This window comes from Zalophus californianus, chromosome 15 (genome assembly GCF_009762305.2).
Source record: "Zalophus californianus isolate mZalCal1 chromosome 15, mZalCal1.pri.v2, whole genome shotgun sequence".
NCBI classification, from domain to species: Eukaryota; Metazoa; Chordata; class Mammalia; order Carnivora; family Otariidae; genus Zalophus; species Zalophus californianus.
Genome location: NC_045609.1, coordinates 47,890,326 through 47,900,491, shown reverse-complemented (window position 1 = coordinate 47,900,491; position 10,166 = coordinate 47,890,326). Strand labels below are relative to the sequence as shown.

General features: G+C 42.3%; 1 protein-coding gene across 4 annotated transcripts in view; it reads left to right on the top strand.

Moving 5' to 3' along the window:
* The first annotated feature begins 7,864 nt into the window (after window positions 1-7,864).
* Window positions 7,865-10,166, top strand: part of ERCC6 (ERCC excision repair 6, chromatin remodeling factor) — a 77,481-nt gene continuing 75,179 nt past the window's right edge. The window contains exon 1 of one of the 4 annotated variants that reach the window (XM_027595928.1): window positions 7,865-7,969. The gene's annotated coding sequence lies outside the window, so the exon portion shown is untranslated. Of the gene's footprint in view, window positions 7,970-8,240; window positions 8,344-10,166 lie in introns of those variants that run through there. The other 3 variants (XM_027595930.1, XM_027595932.1, XM_027595931.1) reach the window with 3 other exon arrangements.

Below are 10,166 nucleotides of genomic sequence, written 5' to 3'. Positions count from 1 at the left end.
CTCTTTGGTCCGGGGACTCCTAAGAAGGGAGCCCCCTTATTGTCTTCCGAGTCTCTGGCCCTGAGCATTGTGACAGCCTCTGGGGTCACCTTCCAGATCAGTTAGCTTTTGCTACATAACAAAGGACTTCAAAACACAGTGTTTAACACAGTCAATATTTACTGGCTCTCACAATTCTATGGGTCAGGGGGGAACGTCTCCGGTCTGGGTCAGCTCTGCTGACCCCTGAGGTCAGCTAAAGGCCCGGGACTCAGGTGGGACTGGATAAGCTAGGATGACCTCACTTATGCATCTCAAGTTAATCTAATGTCCCTTTGGCTCATTTAAATGGCAGCTGTCACAAGATTTCCAAAATAAGAATTCAAGCCCTAAGGTACTAGAGCTTATTTAAAAATTGTTTTATTGAGATATCATCACACACCATAAAATTCACTTTTATTTTATTTTCTAAGATTTTATTTATTTATTTGACAGAGAGAGACGCAGCGAGAGAGGGGACACAAGCAGGGGGAGCGGCAGAGGGAGAAGCGGGCTTCCCGCCGAGCAGGGAGCCCGATGTGGGGCTCGATCCCAGGATCCCCGGGATCGTGACCTGAGCCGAAGGCAGACGCTCAACGACTGGGCCACCCAGGCGCCCCATAAAATTAACTTTTAAAGTGTAAAATCCAGTGTTTTTTAGGATAGTCGCAAAATTGTGCAACCATTACCACTAATTCCAGAACATTTTCATCACCCCCCAAAAAACCCCATACTCTAGCAATCACTCTCCAACTCCCCTTTCCCACAGACCTTGGCAACTACTAATTAAAGTGGTTTTAATTTGCATTTCTGAAAGGACTAATGATGCTGAGCATCTTTTCACATGTTTGTTGGCCATTTATACATATATATTTTTTTGAGAAATATTTATTCAGATGCTTTGTCCATTTTTCTAAAGCTTTTTTTTTATTGTTATGTTAATCACCATATATTACATCATTAGTTTTTGGTGCAGTGTTCCATGATTCATTGTTTGTTCATAACACCCAGTGCTCCATGCAGAATGTGCCCTCCTCAATACCCATCACCAGGCGCTTTGTCCATTTTTAATTGAGCGTTCTTTTTGTTGTTGACTTGGAAGAGTTCTTTATATATTCTGGATTCTAGTCCTTCATCAGAAATGATTTGCGAATACTTTCTTCCATTCCGTGGGTTGTCTTTTCACATTCTAGAGTGTCCTTTGATGCACAAAAGTTTCAAATTTTGATGAAGAGCAATTGATCTATTTTTCTATTGTTGCCATGTTTTTGCTGTCATATCTAAGAATCCATTGTCAAATCCAAGGTCATGAAGATTTACTCCTAAGTTTTCCTCTAACAGTTTTACAGTTTTAGCTCTTACCTTTAGGTCTTGCTCCCTTTGAGTTAATCTTTGTATATGATGTGAGGTAGATTCCAATGTCATTCTTTTACATGTGAATATCTAGTTTCCCATCACCATTTGTTGAAGGGACTATTCTTTCCCTATTGAATAGTCTTGGCACGTGTGTTGAAAATCAATTGACTATAGATATATGGGTTTATTTCTGGACTCTTGATTCTATTTCATTGATCTATATGACTGTTCTTATGCCAAAATAATATTTTAAAATATGAATTTATTTATTTATCACTTCCTTACTGAAAATCCTCCAATGGATTTGATTTGTACTTGGAATAAAATTTAAATTCCATGCCTAGTTTGCAGAACTCTAGGTATCTGGCCCCTGCCTACCTTGGCTTTGGTCACAGTGGCCCAATTTCTAGTCTTTAACCAAGTTTGTGCCTGCCTTACTCTCTTTGCACTACCACTTGCTGTCGAAAAGCCTCATAGTGATCTTCTTTTGTTATTCAGATTGCAGTCAAAATGCCCCCTATTCAGATGCTACTTTATACCCACTAAAGAGGCACTGCAGTCACTCTCTAGCATGTAATCCTATTTTATTTTCCTGAATGGCATTTATTATTTTATCTTTTTATTTGCTTAATACATTTATTGTTTTTTTTTTCTCTGCTAGAATGTAAGTCTCATGAGCGCATGTACCTTGTCTGCCTTGTTCACCTCTGTGTCCCCCACATCCATCAGAACACCTGGCTCATAGTAGCCACTGGATAAAATGCATCTGCTAAAATGAAATTACCAAACCCATGAGTTGGTGCTCTGCTTTCTCTAGTGGCCATCTGTTGAGTAGCCTTCTCTGCAAGGCGGCTGCTCAAAGGGAGCTTCACGGATAATGAACAAGTGGAATTGCTCCACTGTGTACAGCATTCAAGATCATATGATTCCACTTTCTTTCTACAGATTTTATCTGGAATTAGATACCCTGTAAACATGTCCACGTCCTCAGGTTATTCTTACTCTTGCTAAATTCTTCTTTATGTTCATGCTCTCAATCAGTTTCCACTCATATGAAGACTAGGTGAGTAATAACTTTTCTTCTCCTGTGTTCCCTTCAAAATCTCCTTAATGTACAAGTGCAGATGTCAGTTACCATGCTGGTTACTTCTAATAAAATTACACTGAGATAGTGGAGTCTGCTAAAATCAGGGTGCACTGAGATTAACCTGTACTTTTTTCTGAAGTTTGAGCAGAGCTTTGCTCATACATATCTGTTTTCTTCTTCTTTCCTATTTATTTATTCATTCATTTATTTTTTAAAACTTTTTAATTGAAGTATTGTTGATGTATAATATTAGTTTCAGCTGTACCACATAGTGATTTGACAATTCTGTATGTTACAAAATGCTCACTGCTTTAAGTGTAGTTACCATCTGTCCGCCACGATGCAAAGTTATTACAGTATTGTTGACCATATTCTGTGCTGTACTTTGCATCCTTTTGACTTATTTTATTACTGGAAGTTTGTACTTCTTAATCTCTTCACCTATTTGATCCATCCCCACGCTCCCCTCCCTTCTAGAAACCACCAGTTTGTTCTCTGTATTTATGAGTCTGTCTCTGTTTTGTTTGTTTGTTTTGCTTGTTCTTTGTTTTGTTTTTTAGGTATTTTATTTTATAAGTGAAATCATATGGTATTTGCTTTTCTCTGTCTTATTTCACTTAGCAAAACACCCTCCAGGTCCATCCATATTGTCCCAAATGACAAGATTTCTTGTTCTTTTCTTTTATATATCAGCTCTGGAGAGCAAGGTGTTGGTTGAAGATTACTGAAATGACCCTAAAAGATTAGGGAAAAAAGGCAGTGCCCAAAATTAATCCTGGAAGGATTTGAGAAAAAGTCAGGGTAAAGACAAAGTTGGACAGAATATATGAAAGAGTGAGACTAAGAGAGAGAAAGGCGCAGAGGGCCATGGTGGAGATGTGATCAAAAAGTAGGAAGACTGTATCTCACTCATCTCCACATCACACTCCCCTACTGTATACACACATGCACATAAACACACATATATAATATATATTTCAATGGAATCATATAACCATTGTTATATATTCATTGCTTTTAAAATTATTTATTTATTCAATACATTTTTAACATTACTTTTTGTAGTGGTTGTTAACATAATTCTAAATATGCATTTACCTCTATTTTTAGCTTTATCAGTTTTCTCAGTGTTCAATCCACTTCTAGTATATTTCTTTTTTTTAATTAGTTTTTCCATGTTTATGGGGAGTGGGGAGCCAAATTGGGGCATTGCTGCTACCCTGAAGTTTTGAAAAATGAGAGTCAACTTAGTTGTTCTGTTTTGTAGGGGTAGGGAGAGAGTTTCTTACACTGAACACTAAACAGAAATTAAAGGCACAGTGACAATTCTGGTCATATTTAAATGAGTTAATATTTGTAAAGCACTCAGGACAAAACCTGGCCCACAGTCAGGGCTATAAAACTGCTTGTTACGTAAAATGCATTAAAATCCGAAGTAGTAAGTGCCATAGTAGAGATATTTTCAGTGTCTCTACTGAAAATATTGGTTTAGGGTGCAGAGGAACTGTGAAGGCCTAACTCTGTTTAGAGGGTCAGGGAAACCGTCAGAAAAAGAAACTTTGGAATGGGTGAGAGAATTCCAGGCAGAGAGACCCATGTGCAAAATCACATAGGCCTGACAATAACAATTAGGGATATGCTGGGAAAAAATAAAACGGTCCCCCTCCTACCAAAAACCCTGGTTCGTAGATTTTGTCTATTTCTGTAGTGTAAATACTCCCACATGGCCAATTTTAAGTTCCCAGTGTGAGGCCACTGATTCATATGTTGAAGCCCTAACCCCTAATGTGACTGTATTTAGAGACAGAGCCTTTAGGAGCTACTTAAGGTAAATAAGGTCTTAAGAGTGGGGTGGGTCCTAATCTGATGGGGCGGGTGCCCTTATAAGAAAAGGAAGAGACGGGAGCGCCTGGGTGGCCCAGTCAGTTAATCGTTTGCCTTTGGTGCAGGTCATGATCTTGAGGTTCTGGGATCGAGCCCCACACTGGGCTCCCTGCTCAGTGGGGAGTCTGCTTGCCCCTCTTCCTCTGTCCTTCCCCTCAACTCCCCTCGTGCTCTCTCTCTCAAATAAATAAATAAATAAATAAATAAATCTTAAAAAAAAAAGTGGGGGGGGAGGGAAAGGAAGAGACGTCAGAACTCTCTCTTCACCATGTGAAGACAGTGAGAAGGTAGCTGTCTGCAAGCCCATAAGAGAGTCCTCACCAGAATTGAATTGGACTTCCCAGCCTCTAGAACAGTGAGAAAATGAATATCTGTTGTTTAAGCCACCAAGTGCATGGTATTTTGTTATGGCAGCCTGAGCAAACTAAGAATAGTTGGAAAGAGGTGCACACAATGGACTTGCTAGCCAGTCCAAGCTGACTGCAGCACAGTACAAATAGAATAGTAAATAGTTCCTTAAATCTTGAGCGCAGTCATCCAGAGAGTGCAGAAAAATCAGATTGGGCAGGATAATAAAATGGCTTGGATAACATGTTAAATAGCTTGGATTTTATCTTGCAGGGGTGGGTCTCAGGCAGAGGAGACACATGATCAGAAGGCTCTGAAATCCCCACCCAAGTTTATTGGTAGGGAGCAAGACTGGGTTAGGAGTCTGGTTGCAACGGTCAAGAAAATTGAACAGAGGGGATGGAGAAGATGGGATAGATGTGTAAGCTATGGGGGAGGCAGAACCAGGGGAACTTGGGGACTGAATGGATGTAGGGGGAAAGGAGAGAGGTTTTGGCTGACATTCAGACACCTAAGTTTGTAAATGAATATTATAAGTAAGTTACTAAAACCCCCACCACTTCTTATATTCTATCTTAACCCATTCAGGCTGCTAACAGACTACCACAGAACTGGCAGCTTAAAAATAACAGAAATTTATTTCTCATAGTTCTGGAGGCTGGGAAATCTGAGATCAAGATGTCAACAGATTCGGTGTCTGGTGAGAGCTCATTTCCTGCCATCTTTTTGCTGTGTCCTCACATAGCAGAAGGGGCGAAGGATCTCTCTGGGCCCTCTTTTATGAGGGCACTAAATTCCATTCATAAGGGCATGAGTGAAAAGAAGGATCCTGAGTATTCAGGTGGGCACAGAAATCATCGAAATCTGAATTGTTGCTGCTAATGTGACCTTATTACCATTCTCAGCCAACAGAGGTCAGGAGAAACTTGGCTTAGAGAAAGTACATAGATCCTTTAATTAGCTAAATACAAATTCATCTAAAAAGCTTTACTGAATTAATAGTGACTGTTTCATTATGCCTTTTCTAAATTAAAAGGATACTAAAAAGATAATTACAATTGTGTGGGGGTAATGATGCATCTTTCCAGTCTGAAGCTCCAAACCTACTCTCCATCTCTCTCAACTCTGCCCTGTGCCCAAGGAGGCTGATCTATACAGAATGGAATGAACAGCCTCCGTTGTCCTCTGGCAGTCAGTACGTTTTGACCAATGGGAGGCAGCAGCAGATGAAATAATGAAAGGGCAGTTAGTTTAGGGTATTTATTTTCTCAGTTCCCTCCCACTGAGTGACCGTGGGTTAGTACATTTCAATTGGTCTTTTTCATTCAACTATTCTCTTCTGAACCTTTGTCTTCCCATTACCCTTTCATGCCCAGGGATGGTGTATTCATTTGTTACTGCTGCCATAACATAGTACTACAGACTGGGTGGCTTAAAAAAGAGAAATTTGTTTTCTCATAGTCTGGAGGCTGTAAGTCTGAGATCAAGGTTTGGCAGGGCTGGTCTCTTCTGAGGCCTTTCTTCTTGAATTGTAGATGGCTGTTGTGTCCCTGTGTCTTCACATGGTCTTTCCTTTGTGCATGTCCATGCCCTAATCTCCTCTTCTTATAAGGACACCAGTTATATTGGGTTAGAGCCTGCCCCAATAACCTCATTTTAACTTAATAAAATGTTCTTAGGGTCTTTAGAGATCCCATCTCCAAATACAGTCACATTTGAGGTACTGGGGGTTAGGATTTCAATTGAATTTGGAGGGATGCAATCCAGCTCATAATATATGGGAATAGCTCCTAACGTTTTGCCTTCCCAGGGGTACTGTGCCATCTGACTTGTTTTCCTAATCCTGTCCACACCTTTGTAAAAGTTATTAATTCTCAACTACCTAGTTTGAGTGTACCATCTGCTTCCTGTCCAAATTCTGATTGATACATGGGGGCTTACCATAATAGTGCACATTAAAAGAGGGACCTCATTCTCAAAATGGTTGGGAACCACTCTATTTTGGGGAGAAACAGCTTTCATATTCAAGCATTAAAACTAATACCTTACCAATGCCTTTCTATTCTCAATTATTGTATTCAGGAGATCACTAGAATTCTTTATTCCTTTTTAAAAAAAAAGCTACATTTTTATGTGGGATGACTTGAGGCAAAGGTAGATTGGTGCTGCTGACAAGAGAGAATGGTAGTATTACTGACTATTACCAAGTAGCTTCCCAGCCCCCTTTTCCTATTGTCCAACTTCAGGCTTCAAAATGAGGAAGGCACTTCCCTACCCAGGACCAAAGATCCTTTCCTAAAAAACAAAAACAAAAACAAAAACAAAAACCAAACAACCCCCCCTCCCACAAATCCCACAAAGATCCTTCCCTTAGTCACTGAGGTCACTGCTACTCCTCTGGGAGGAGGACTATCTGCCGCTGGCCCTGTAAAATCCACCCTCTTACAGGGCTGGAATCCCTGGGCTGGGAAGCTACCTTGTTTGGTAAGGCTGACACCCATCATGGGCTAATCCTTCCTCAGGTAAACCTCAGTTTCCTCCCTTCATTCCGAACCTAGGTGTGGATATTTGGTTTCTTCAAAAGCTCCAAGCAAAAATTCTCATTTGGCTCAAAATCCTTCTTACCTTTTTGATATGAAGACAGATAGTAAATGACTCACTAATGCAATCAACACATTCATGTAGGCCCACTACACACACACACACACACCATCTCCACCCAGATATGTGTGTAGGAGGTGGAGGGGCAATAGAGATAAATAAGGCCTCTCCCTATTCTTTGCGTGCCAACAGCCGTACCAGAGGACCAAGAGGGAGCAACAACGTCTACCGCACGTGGCTATTGAAATGTGACATTCAAGCCGGCTCCCTCCCCAAGCTTATTTCTTTGGGGTTCACGGAACACATGTACTTCTCTCCCCCTCTCTCTCTTTCTTTCTGGAAACACGTCTTTTAATTCTTATGATCGCTTTACTAAAGAGGTTTTTTTGACCAGGACTGAATCGCTGCCCCAAGCCCCACAGCTGGTCACCAGCCCTTACAACACTCACACAAATCGCAGAGAGAAAGGCGGGGCTACACGCATCCCGCCAATCACGTGGCCGCGCACACTGTGCCAGGGCAGCCTGGCGCATGCGCTGTGGTCGGGTCACCCTTGGGGGCGGTGCTTACGGCGGACAAAAGACGCATGCGCCGCTCCCGACCCCTGTTCTGCTTCCACGGCTGCTGGCGGCGGTGGCGTTTACGTTTCGGTACGGGTGGCCGCGCGGCCCTGGGGTGAGTGTTTGGGCTGCCGGGCTGAACGTCAAGCAGGGGATGTGTGGGCCCCGCTCGGACTCCCGGGCGCCCATGGCCTCGCCTCGGGCATCTGGCCACCTTGAGGAAGCCCATCCGCGGGGCCGGGAGCTGGCCCTCGAATCGGGAGCGCGCCTTCCGTGCCTGCGCACCTGCGGCCGGAAGTGACGAAGCAGCGCGCTCTCACCTGGGGCGGCGGTGGGTCCCCAGCCTCCGGCTGGCGGCACGCTGATGTGCCCGCCACGGAACTTCAACTTCTGGGCTTTGTGTCGGCCTCGGAGCGCAGAATCAGCGCGGCCCTGTTTGATTTCGATTAAAAAGCTGGAGTTGTTTGTTACTTGGAAGAGAGAATCGGGGTAAATACAAGTCAGGTGCTTTGGGCATTGTTATTGTCAAGTGGGAGTGTGTAAAGGAGGATTGAGCAGTCCGTATACGAATGCTGTAACATTGATTTCCTACGTAGCATCCATCTTCACTCTGTTCCAAGCTGCAATCATTTTTCACTCGTGTGTCTTCCATCATTTCCTTGTTGTACTGTTTCCTCCAATCCGTTATCCATACAGTAGCCCAGGTGGTCTCTTAGGAACTTGAAATAGGTCATGCCACCATCACCCAGTTTAAAACTCTTAAAAATCATTCCATTGTAATTGGAATAAAATCCAAGTTCATGTTTTCCTAGGTCCTTTGTGATCTTGACTACCCCTCCATCTTCACTTATGCCGCACTCCCTCCCCAGCTAGGCATGTTTACAGCCAAATCTGCAAACCAGAATCCAGCTCCTCCCACAGAAGCCCCAGTGCTCAAAGGGGAGGACAGTGAAGATACTGTTTTTCCAGATGATTACGCCTTGCAGAGTGTTAGAAGGTATTCTGTAAGATTTATACAATGAATGGAGTCTTTATCAGCAACTTTAACTCAGTTATTTGTCTAGGATAAAGTAAAAAATTCTCACTGCGTTCCATCCTTCTTTCATTTTCCCAAGTACACCAGCTCTTACCAGCCTTAGAAATTACACGTTTCTTTGCAAAATGTTCATTCCAGTTTTGGCCTGATTAATCCTTTTCATCCTTCAGATACTGGTTCAAGTATCACTTTATCAGAGAGATCTCCCTTCTCATACCTACCTCTGCACTGTCAGTTAGGTTCCTCTGTTATTTTGTCCTAAAGAATCCTGTATTTTTATAGCAGTTACCATAATTACATTTGTGGGTATAACTTATACATGAATATACATATTTAAATGTGTAAATATATATGGATATAATTCTTAAAATGTATGTCTTCCCCAAGAGACTCTAAGCTCTATGGTGACAGAAACTAGTTAACCTAGTACACTGTCTGGCATAATTGACTATCAAGTATTTGTTGAATGGATGATTTATTTCACTTCTGAAACTGTTTAGCTTCTGATGAGAACCTCCTGCTTTTCTGCTCTCATTCCCAGGAGACTTGCCCTTTGGTCCATGGTCATGCTCCAAGTGGCTTTTTGATGTCTCCCTCTCTCCTTCCCTCCCTTCCTATCCCAGTCCCTTCTGGCTTTTTTTTTTTTTTTTAAATCTATCCAGCTTGGACCCAAAGTTCAGTTACTTGAACTACTCTTCTCAGCATTTGTATCCATGCCCTTTTGTCCTTCTGCTACTTCTGCCTGAAAACTCCCAACAGTGACATTTCCCCTGGGGCTGTTAATTACCAAAGGAGGAAATTGTCCAGCCTTGGGGATTGTTGGCAATCCGTGGTTTTGGGGGGCCCTCCACACCTGTCACCAGTGTTTGTTCCCCATCATTTATTCCAGATTCCAGATTCTTATTCTTCTCCAGCCCCTCCTTCTGCTTCCCATCTGCTTCCTTTCTGAGATTCTCATTTTTATGACTGAATTCACCAGTGACTCAGTTGTCCACATCAGATCTGTTATTTTAGACTCTGTGAACCTTACTTCCCTTCAGCATATATGGAGTATCTTTTATGTATCAGATCCTGGGCCAGGGGTTCAGATCTTAGCTTGTATATGTTTCTTTAGCTCCAGACCCAAAGCATTGTCCATTCCTCTGTTTCCAGGTGGCCTCTTGTTGGTGCCTCTTCTACAGACCTGCCCTGCTGTGTTGTTATTGACATGTCTCTCCTCCCCTAGAGAATGAGCTGCTCTGGAATGGATAGTGCTAAGTTCCTGGAGTCTTTGTAT